The sequence below is a fragment of the Apium graveolens genome, chromosome 10 (genome assembly GCF_009905375.1).
Source record: "Apium graveolens cultivar Ventura chromosome 10, ASM990537v1, whole genome shotgun sequence".
Lineage (NCBI taxonomy): Eukaryota > Viridiplantae > Streptophyta > Magnoliopsida > Apiales > Apiaceae > Apium > Apium graveolens.
In genome coordinates this window covers 215422897-215432467 of record NC_133656.1, presented here as the reverse complement: position 1 = coordinate 215432467, position 9571 = coordinate 215422897, and positions in this window count along the sequence as shown.

Here is a 9571-nt window from a genome sequence, read left to right as displayed (position 1 = left end):
TTTGGAGACACTATCTCTATGGTGAGAAATGCGAAATCTACACAGATCATAAAAGTCTGAAGTACATCTTTACGCAAAAGGAACTGAACATGAGAAAATGTCGATGGCTGGAATTGATTAAAGATTACGATGTTACGATCAGTTATCATCCAGGGAAAACAAATGTTGTGGCTGATGCGCTAAGCAGGAAAGAAAGATTGAATTGGTTAACTTCATGCGAGGAATTAGCCAAGGAATTCGACAAGTTGGAAATCGGAATTCATGTTCCCAGTGAATCTACAGAAGCTATCTATGCTATGACTTTTCAACCAGAGTTGCTAAAGAAGATTCGCCGCTGTCAAGAAAAAGTGATGAGTCAAGATGACGACTTAACCGGAGAAGAAATCACAACTCAGAAGTTTAATGAAGGAATTTTACGCTTTGCATCGAGAATCTGGATCCCTAACGTGGCAGAATTGAAAGAAGAAATATTGTGAGATGCGCACAGTTCGAAGTATTCAATTCATCCAGGAAGTACAAAAATGTATCACGATCTGAAGGAAAACTTTTGGTGGCCGAATATGAAGAAGGAAATAGCAGAATGGGTAAGTAAATGCTACTCATGCCAAAGAGTTAAAGCGAAACATCAACGTCCGAGCGGATTATTACAACCGTTAGATATTCCAGAATGGAAATGGGAACATTTAGCGATGGATTTCGTGCTAGGACTACCAAGGACTAAGGCTAATCATGATGCGATATGGGTAATCATTGACAGACTAACGAAGTCGGCACATTTTCTACCGATTAACGAAAGATTTTCACTCGACAAGCTAGTGCACTTGTATCTCAAGGAAATTATGATGCGACATGGAGTTCCAATATCTATCGTGTCTGATCGAGATCCCCGTTTTAATTCAAGATTTTAGAGACAATTTCAGGAATGTCTTGGAACTAAATTAAACATGAGTACCGCGTATCATCCGCAAACCGATAGGCAAAGTGAAAGAACTATCCAAACGATTGAAGACACGCATCGTTTAATATTATATATTATAGAATTCTTACATATATAGTATTGTCATATGAAAAAATGTGGACAAAATAAACTTATATAGTGTGATGAAAGATCATGAGATCTATTATATTTTGATATTGAAATCTCTAACGTGAATAAATTAATGAGCTCCAAAATTTATTAAGGGAGTAGAGATTGTTACATAAATGAATTTTATGAATTATCATTATTGATTAGTGTATTGCATATGGATAATAAAACTATCCTAGAAGAGTTGTATTTTCAATCATATTAAAGTATAAATTTTTAATTTTATATTTACTTATCATCTTTTATATTTTCTTTACTAATATACAAATTTAGATTTTATTTAGTAACATGCAAAGTTCGAAAATAAATATATAATTTTTATTTTTTTATATATTTACCAATTTGAAAATTTGAAATTTTATTTTGCTAATATATAACTGTGGTACTGTAAAAAAAATGCATGAAGAAATTTTAGCTATAAATGTAACTAACGGTTTAATAATATATTATATAATTACATTTTTTAATTTAACAATATTTAAAATATAAGGCATCACCCTCGGGCGACTCGGAGAAGTTTGTAATTGAATGTTCTAATTTTACAATGTTTCAAATTCCTTATATTGTGTCATTACATTTTTCAATTTAACAATTTTTAAAATATTCAAATCTTTATAGTTCTAAAATAAAATTTATGCACATCAATTACATTCACCTATTTTCCAATTATTTGAACAAAAAGATTATATATTTTATATAGAAAAATTATATTTCAATGCCACTATTTGATTCAGCTTGAGTTAAAATAAATTGTAATATATATAATTGAATGTATAATTTTTTTTGTCTGATTGACTTTTATGTATTCAACAAGCAAATACGCTATTGTATTCTAATATTTAGTATAGATGATTGTAGTCGGCTTTTTATACTTTCATTATGTGATCACCTTTCGAATCTAATTTTTTTTAAAATAAAAATGTTAAATGAAAAATTATACTTTTTTGGATTTTATAAAAAGCACACTCATAATTTCTAAAAATTTCACAATCTTTTGCGTTAAAAATATATATTTATAATTCTAATTATTTTGGTATTTAAGTTTTAAAATACGTGATATCACTAACATGAATCCTAAGTTATGAAACTTTTTTTATTTTGACAATTATTAGTGATAGGTTATATTCTCAAATAAATAAGAGATATTTTCAATAGTACGCCATAACTCAAATATTTTGACAATTAAAGTAATATTCTGTAATTTTAATTTTTTTAGAGCAAACTGTATCGAAAAAAGAAATATTTTAATTTTATATTTGTTTTTCAAAAAATTAATCTTATAATGTTTAAATGAGGAGGTATCGATGTAAGATGGCTATCTGTAATATTAAAATAAATTTTAATAAAAAAATTCTATTAGGAAAATAATTTCAATGCACTAATGTTTACTTTTGCAAATTTTATATATCAAATATAATATAGTGGTTGTCAATTAACATATTTAAAATAATTTATGTAAGTATTTACATTTTTTATTTTTTCAAAGTTTAAAGTTCAAGGTATCGCCGGGACACCGAGTATTATTGAACTAAATTTTATATCAATTATATATATATATAATGCTATTAGAGGAGTAATTAACAAAAATTAATTTCGAGTTTATATGTTTAATGTGTTAGAATCGTGATCAACCGAAACAATCGCGTAAACAACATTTATAACCTAAAAAAATTGCTTAAACAATATTTATCTACTGAAAAAATAAACTTTCAAAGATGAAATGAAAAAAAGATATTAACACCTCGGTTGAATTAATTATATATATATATATTACTAACAAAATATTTAAGTAAAAATTATTCACTTTAAACTTTTTAAAAAAAATTAAAGTTTATTGAGTGTGTGTTAGGAAATGAGTAACACATAGAGGGGGAGTGTGTTCATGCAGAATTTAAATTTGCAGAAAAATAAAGAACATAAATCTTCAAAACTCACTTAATTTTATATTAAAATTAAGACTGTTTTGCTACAAAATTCCTAGCCTCTTTGTTGATAAAGAACTTAGATACTTCTTGAGAGTGTTACAAGAAATCTTATCTGAATTGTTACAACTGACTAAGGACCAGTGTTAACTTTATAACTCAGTTAACTGCTGGTTTACACAGTGGATAATAAAACATGCTATTAGCTTTTCTAAACTGTCACTTGTCATTTCTATTTATAGAAAAGCAGATCTTTCATTTCTGGCTTAGCATATCTTTAGCATCCCGTGTTTACTTTAATCTTCCTCTGTCAGTTAATCTTTACCATTGATCTTGCACACTTTTCAAACTGCTTTTTGTAGACTTGTCAATCCAGTTGTTGAATTGTTTGTTGATTATTTATCTTGGATATTGAACTGATCTGCATTTGAGATTGTACATCGAGATCTCCAGTTTAGGTATATAGAACACTTGATATCTCGATAAGTATATAGGCTTATCGAGATCTCTAGCACTCCATATTTAGTTTGGCTTGTGAAGGTCTTCAGCTTGTCGAGATCTTTAGTCTTCACATCTACACTTTGACTTATCGATAAGTCTAAGTTCTCTAGTGGCTTCTTGACTTGTCGATATCTCAGAGTTCTCAAGTCAAAATTTACCTTGTCGATATCTTCGAGTTCTCTAGTGAATTTTGACTTATCGATATCTCTGAGTTTTCTAGTGGAACTTGACTTATCGATTACTCAGAGTTCTCTACTGAATGTAGACTTGTCGATAACTCTAAGTTCTCTAATGAAGGAATGACTTGTCGATATCTCCAATCTTCAGTTCTTCAATTTTGCTTGTCGATATCTTCCCGACTTCTCTAGTAGCTTTCCTGACTTCTCGATAAGCCATTCTGGAGTTCTCGAATGACTTATCTATAACATTAAATCTGTGAATTTTATAGATCTTGACTTAGAATATTTTTCTCCAAACAGATTTATTCAACTCCAAATTTCTTCAAAATTCTTCTGAGACATGATCTTCTTGATCTTCTTCCAGATAGAATCCTTAAGCTTGATACTGTTTCAAGAAAAAAACTCCAGTCTGCTCCTTTGCAATTTTACAGACTTTAAGTGTTACAAGTACAAAATACAAATTAAGATAACAGTACAACTTACTTAGGGTTGACCCCAAGTTTAACTGATACCAAAAATAACAGTTCATTAATCTCCTCGTAAGATCAGATATCCATCTAGCTTGGTTCATAGTTATATTAGAGACACTAATGATATTGTTATCTCCAGTGATCTTTGACATCATCACTTATATATTACAGTGTGCGTAGCGCGAGCAAAAATCGCTAGTTATAAACAAATAAATGAAATTAAATGATGAAATGGAAAAGGTAACAATTAGTGGATAAAGATAAACAAGGAAATTAAGCAGAGAATTAGTATGTACCATGGAATGGGCTTGAGCAGTTGAGAAAGAAGAAGCTGCAAGATCACTGGTCATATAGCAGTAATTAAGCAAGTGCAATAATAATAATAATTTATACATGTTTATACTTTCACATACCATTTTTTCTTGGAGACGAAAGTTGAAGAACCTAAGTTGCAAAGAGCCAAATTTTAACAAGGTTTCAGATTAATATGTGGTCGGGTCGGGTCCGACTTTTCATGGATATTGAGTTTATATGAGCCATGAGGTGAGTAATGCAGGTGCCAGGTGGTAAAGGGGCCAGGGGTAAATGTGTCAATATCTTCTGAGTTCCTATAATTCCAAAGTTATTAGTAGAATTTTTTACGAATCAAGTTTGAATTTCATATTACTCAGGCTTGTAAAGTTCGCAAGTCATATCGAGTTTTTGTAATTTTTATTATAAATTTTTACACAAGTATTTAGGATTTTATACATTTAACTGAATCAAATTTGTTCGATTTGATAAAATTTTGAATTTTATCAATATTAAATAAAATAGGTCTGAGTTTTCAAACCAAAATTGAGCCTTTAAATTTTTTTAGAAACCGAGTTTTATATTAAAATTTTATTCAAGTTCAATTTTGAACTCAAACTTTTAATCGACTATCTCACCCGACTAAACCCCTGACCCTTTTAATACTAGTTGGCACTTGTGTGCACTATAAGAACTGATATTATAGTGTTATTTTGTGATTATATTTTTCTAATCATTTTAAATATCGAGTTATTAAAATATTTAAATTGTGACAAATAGACAAAAATATACTATTATATTTTTATACTGTAAAATTAAGAGAAGTGAGATATATGTTTCATCACTTCAATTGAGCCAAAATGATAACACCCAAAAAAAATATTAGCCCATAGAGAAATTTAAGGAAATGATTACATTTTTCAAATTTTCTTATTCAACTTTATAGGTTAAGTTTTTTTCATTAGAGTAAATACAATAATTTATTAAAATTAAAATATTATAGTAATTTAAATCTAAATAACTACAGAATTTATTATATAATAAAACATATGTTTGTTAATAAATAAATAATAAAATCACAATTATATATTAAAAAATATTTTAATTTTAAAATACATCCAATTTTTACTCTGGTTAATCCCATTAATATCCGATTTTCTATTAATCATAAATCGTAATTAACTAGATTAAGTCTGATTTCCGATTTCATGAAAACTCAACCGAAACAAAATCTTTTGTCTCTTTGTTATTGTTACTTTGAAAAAGAAATTTGAAATATTAATATAGTTGTAAAATATATCGTGAAATGATTAAAACTGAGATTGTAAATGAGTCAAACTGTTTGTGAGTTACTCGAGTTCGGCTGGTTAAATATTCGAATTTGGACCGATTCTTGAGCTATTCAAATTTCTTTACCAAACCGAGCTCAAACTTCAAATTACTGGACTGTAGGGTTCGCGAGCATTATCGAGCATTTTTTATTTTGAAGTTTAATAATATAATATTTTTATTTAAAATTTTAAATATTTTGTTTATATTTTAAATATTTAATCGAATCGAACTCGAGTTGAACCGCTCATATTTTGAGTTTTTCTCAATATTTGGAGAAATCGATTCTAGTTTTTAAGCCGAACTCGAGTCTATCAAATTTTTTTATGAGCCGAGATTCAAAAGTGAAATTTAAGGCTTGGTCGAACTCGAGTTCGAGCCGAGTATGACCATGATTATTGTAGTTAAAATGAAGACCGTGAGAACTAGTGATTATTGTGATTGAAATTGGTATTTTTTTGAAAAGTTAAAATTTCGAATTTAAAAAATTAGTGATTTTGTGCAAATTAAAAACAATTTTTTTATAAACTTACCAATTTTAACCATGAAAATTAGCAATTCTCATGATTCTCGTTTTAATTAATGACGAGTTGATTTCTGTCTCGTCTGTTTGACGTGCTTTCTCATATTTGTTCTCATTCTTACGGCCACATTTTCATTTTCGTTACAATCTTTGCTACTTTTTGTGGTGTTCTTTCATTTAAAGTCGAATGGCTAGTTCATCGAAGCAGAGCATTGAGGAGGGGTGTGCAAGATTAACAATTAATGAGGAAGATGAGGAAGGTCTAGTCCTAGAAGAGAATGCTAAGGAGACACAATCTTTTGATCTGGGTTTCTGTTTGGTGGGAAGCTTCCTAACGACTAGAAAGATCAATTTCATGGCGATGCAGGATACTCTATCGGTCATCTGGAGACCGGTGAAAGGTATGTTTATAGAGGAAACAAACATTTCTGGTTTGTTTCTCTTTAAGTTTTTTCATGAACTTGATATGCAGAGAGTTTTAGACGACGGTCCTTGGACGTTTAATAACCAGGCACTATTGGTACGAAGGTTGGAGAAGGGTGAGCAGCTCTCTGAGGTAAAAATGGATGAGTTGTACATGTGGATGCAGGTGTATGATCTTCCAGTGGGCTTCAACTCGGAGATAGTATTGAAATCTATTGGCAATTATGCTGGTAAATTCATAATGTCTGATCCAAAAAACTTTCAAAGCATATGGAAGCCTTTCCTGCGAATCAAGGTGGCTATAAATGTTAATAAGCCTTTAAAGAGTCAGATGCGTGTAAAGAAATCTGGAGGAGAGTGGTCATGGATCACATTTAAATATGAACGTCTTCCTACTTTTTGTTTTTATTGTGGAATCATTAGACATTGTGAGAAGTTTTGTGAAGCTTTATTTGACAACGTAGGTAATGATGGTACTAGAAAGTATGACGCCTCTCTTAGGGCATCAATGCGAACCCAAGCTGCTACAGGTAAGAATCAATGGCTGAGGAGTGCAGATGGCGGGAAATTAATGACGAGAAAGACGGGAGGTGATGACGTTGTTGACAGCTATGGGCAAACAGATAATGCGGCACTTTTGGTAACTAGATCCCAGAATTGTAGGAACCAGCAGGAAGATAGGGCTGAGAAGGAGGGAGTGATTGTTGGGGGCGGGATAAGGGGTTACAACAAACAATTTCAAAATGAAAAGATAGCTGTTATAACATAAAAGAGGCCGCGTACACATGATAATGGGCTGGACGATATTTTAGTTATGCGTTGTACCAAAGAGACTGATGAAAGAGACGTTAACATGATTGATGGGCTTGAACAGAACCAAAAAAACTTGGTATTGACGGGACCTGTGGTACAGGCCCGCCCGCCACAATGAGTGCATTAGCTTGGAACTGTAGGGGCTTGGGCAACCCCAACACAGTTCAAGTTTTGTTGGACTTGGTCCAATTACGTAAGCCTATATTAGTATTTTTAGTGGAAACTATGATTGATCATGACAGAATTGAAGCGATTAGGGGTAAAATGAAGTATGAAGGGTTGTTTACGGTGGCAGGACTTGGACATGGGGGGTCTAGCTCTATTTTGGAAACGTAATGTTGTGAATATGTTGTGTACTCGATGATCACTTAAACAAAACATCTAAGTAGATTTTACTTAGTGAAATAATGTAGCACTCGACGGATAAGAATTATAGTCCCGACGGATAACTCATTATAGTCCCGACGAATGATTAACTTATTATCCATCGAGTGAGTAGCTTATGTAATAAGAAGTTTGTAGCACAGTGATGTATGCACCTTTGTATAGAATCTGTAGTAGCATATAAGTCATGTTGACTTTAACTAGATATGCAGAATAGGTTGATTAATTGTATATAAGCAATGTCTTGTAATTCTGTATAAGTGAAATGAAGTCAAGTGCCAAAATAGCTACCGATGGATGATTAACAAAGCCTTCGACGGATGATCAAATGACTATCAACGGATGTTTAACATAGCAGTCGACAGATGATCAATCAAGTCATCGACGGATGATCTGAAAGTCGACGGATGATCATATCAAGAATTCAAACATCAGTTGAACAGTGAAAGCTGACACACAGTCATCGAGTTGGATACAAACACACTGTGGAAGCCCATTAACTGGGTAATAGAGGACGAAAAGCATCAAAGATCAAGACTGTTAGATTTTATATTTGTTCAGTCTTTTTGACTTTGTAATCTTGGTAATATATAAACCAAGAGAGTAGCAAATAAAAATATAACTGATATAGCTGAGAAACACAAAAACAGAGAAATCTTTGTAAGCATAATCTTTAGCATTTCCTGTATTCTCAGCGGTCTCATTTGTAAGCAGCTGTGAGCATTTCTGCACACAGAGTCCTCTCGATATATTATATATATCTCTGGTGGAATTATTTAAATCCACCAGAAAGTATTTAAAGACTCTTGTTTTTAATTACTTATGTTTTGATTCATTAAAGTTTACATTCCGCATTGTGCTAATCAAAACAAATATATCTATAATCGAGTTGAACATTTTTATTTCAAGAAAAAGGTTCAAGAATTTCATTCAACCCCCCTTCTGTAATTCTTGCTATATTGTTAAGGGACTAACAATTGGTATCAGAGCAAGCTCTTAATCTACAAAGAGTTTAAAGATCAAAACAATTTAGCAAGATGAACAAGAAAGATGTTGGAGTCAAGATTCCTTTTCTTGATAAAGATAATTACCATCATTGGAAGGTAAAGATGCATCTTCATATGCTTTCTCAAGATGAGGCCTATGTGGACTGCATAGAAAGAGGCCCTCATGTTCCAATGAGAGCTGCAACAGGAAATGAGCCATTTGTTCCAAAGCCAAGGCATGAATGGTCTGATCCTGACATTGAACAAGTCAGGAAAGATAAAAAGGCCATGAACATTCTGTTCAATGGTGTAGATGCAGACATGTTTGATAACATCATCAACTGCAAGACTGCCAAGGAAGTTTGGGACACAATACAGATAATCTGTGATGGTACTGAGCAAGTAAGAGAAAATAAAATGCAGCTCCTGATTCAGCAATATGAGCATTTTCACAATGAAGAAAGTGAATCACTCACTGACATTTTTAGTAGATTCCAAAAACTACTAAATGTTCTTAAGTTGCATGGAAGAGTATATCAGACTAAAGACTCCAATCTGAAATTTCTCAGATCTCTTCCAAAGGAATGTAAACCAATGACAGTCTCATTGAGAAACTCACAAGATTATAAGGATTTCACTTTGGAGAGACTGTATGGCATTCTG